General features: G+C 21.4%; 1 protein-coding gene across 1 annotated transcript in view; it reads left to right on the plus strand.

The window, feature by feature from the left end:
* Positions 1-2,500, plus strand: part of LOC309361257 (spectrin alpha chain, non-erythrocytic 1-like) — a 199,058-nt gene that overhangs the window by 73,219 nt on the left and 123,339 nt on the right. The gene's annotated exons all lie outside the window — the stretch shown is intronic.

The raw sequence follows: 2,500 nt of genomic DNA on the forward strand, positions 1-2,500 counted from the left end.
AGTGGTGGTGGTAGTAGTAGTAGTAGTGTATAATAATAATAATAATAATGTAGTAGTAATAGTAATAGTAATAAAATAGTAAAGAAAACAAAATCAGTAAGAATAGTAATAATACTAGTAATAATAAAATAGTGATAGTAGTAAGAATAGTAATAGTATTAATAAAACGGCACTACTACTACTACTACTACTACTAATAATAATAATAATGTAGTAAAATATTAATAATAAAACAAAAACAGTAACAATAGTAATAGCAATAAAATAGTAATAATAAAATAGTGATAGTAGTAGTAATAATAATAATAATAATAGTAACAGTGATAATAAAACAGCAGTACTACTACTACTAACAATAATATAGTAACATAGTAAGAATAATAGTAATAATAAAATGGTAAGAATAGTATTAGTAATGAAATAGTAATAATCAAACAACAATAGTAAGAATAGTAATGGTAATGAAATAGTAATAATCAAACAACAATAGTAAGAATAGTAATAGTAATGAAATAGTAATAATAAAACAACAACAGTAAGAATAGTAATAGTAATGAAATAGTAATAATAAAACAACAACAGTAAGAATAGTAATAGTAATGAAATAGTAATAATCAAACAACACTAATAATAGTAATAGTAATGAAATAGTAATAATCAAACAACAACAACAACAACAACAAAACAACAGTAAGAATAGTAATAGTAAGAATAGTAATAGTAATAAAATAGTAATAATCAACAACAGTAAGAATAGTAATAGTAAGAATAGTGATAGTAATGAAATAGTAATAATCAAACAACAACAGTAAGAATAGTAATAGTAAGAATAGTGATAGTAATGAAATAGTAATAATCAACAGTAAGAATAGTAATAGTAAGAATAGTAATAGTAATGAAATAGTAATAATCAAACAACAACAGTAAGAATAGTAATAGTAAGAATAGTGATAGTAATGAAATAGTAATAATCAACAACAGTAAGAATAGTAATAGTAAGAATAGTAATAGTAATGAAATAGTGAAAATCAAACAACAACAGTAAGAATAGTAACAGTAATAAAATAGTAATAACAACGGTAAGAATAGTAATATTAAGAATAGTAATAGTAATAACATAGTAATAATCAACAACAGTAAGAATAGTAATAGTAAGAATATTAATAGTAATGAAATAGTAATAATCAAACAACAGCAGTAAGAATCGTAATAGTAATAAAATAGCAATAACAACAGTAAGAATAGTAATAGTAAGAATAGTAATAGTAATGAAATAGTAATAATCAAACAACAACAGTAAGAATAGTAATAGTAAGAATAGTGATAGTAATGAAATAGTAATAATCAACAACAGTAAGAATAGTAATAGTAAGAATAGTAATAGTAATGAAATAGTAAAAATCAAACAACAACAGTAAGAATAGTAACAGTAATAAAATAGTAATAATCAACAACAGTAAGAATAGTAATATTAAGAATAGTAATAGTAATAACATAGTAATAATCAACAACAGTAAGAATAGTAATAGTAAGAATAGTAATAGTAATGAAATAGTAATAATCAAACAACAGCAGTAAGAATAGTAATAGTAATAAAATAGTAATAACAACAGTAAGAATAGTAATAGTAAGAATAGTAATAGTAATGAAATAGTAATAATCAAACAACAACAGTAAGAATAGTAATAGTAAGAATAGTAATAGTAAGAAAATAGTAATAATCAAACAACAGCAGTAAGAATAGTAATAGTAATGAAATAGTAATAACCAACAGTAAGAATAGTAATAGTAAAAATAGTAATAGTAATGAAATAGTAATAATCAAACAACAACAGTAAGAATAGTAATAGTAAGAATAGTAATAGTAATGAAACAGTAATAATCAAACAACAACAACAGTAAGAATAGGAATAATAGTAATAGTAATAGTAATAGTAATAAAATAGGAATAATCAACAACAGTAAGAATAGTAATAGTAAGAATAGTAATAGTAATAAAATAGGAATAATCAACAACAGTAAGAATAGTAATAGTAAGAATAGTAATAGTAATGAAATAGTAATAATCAAACAACAACAACAGTAAGAATAGTAATAGTAAGAATAGTAATAGTAATGAAAGTAATAATCAAACAACAACAACAGTAACAATAGGAATAGGAATAGTAAGAATAGTAATAGTAATGAAATAGTAATAATCAAAGAAGAACAGTAAGAATAGTAATAGTAATGAAATAGGAAGAATCAAACAACAACAGTAAGAATAGTAATAGTAGTAAAATTTAATAATCAAACAACAACAGTAAGAATAGGAATAGTAAGAATAGGAATAGTAATAAAATAGTGGTAGTAATAGTAGTAATAGTAACATATTGACACTACTACTACTACTACTACTAATAATAATAATAATAATAATAATAATAATAATAATAATAATAATGCCATTATAATACTACTAAAAATACTACTACTACTACTACTACTACTACTAATAGTA

This window comes from Podarcis melisellensis, assembly GCF_964234715.1.
Source record: "Podarcis melisellensis genome assembly, chromosome: W".
NCBI lineage: Eukaryota > Metazoa > Chordata > Lepidosauria > Squamata > Lacertidae > Podarcis > Podarcis melisellensis.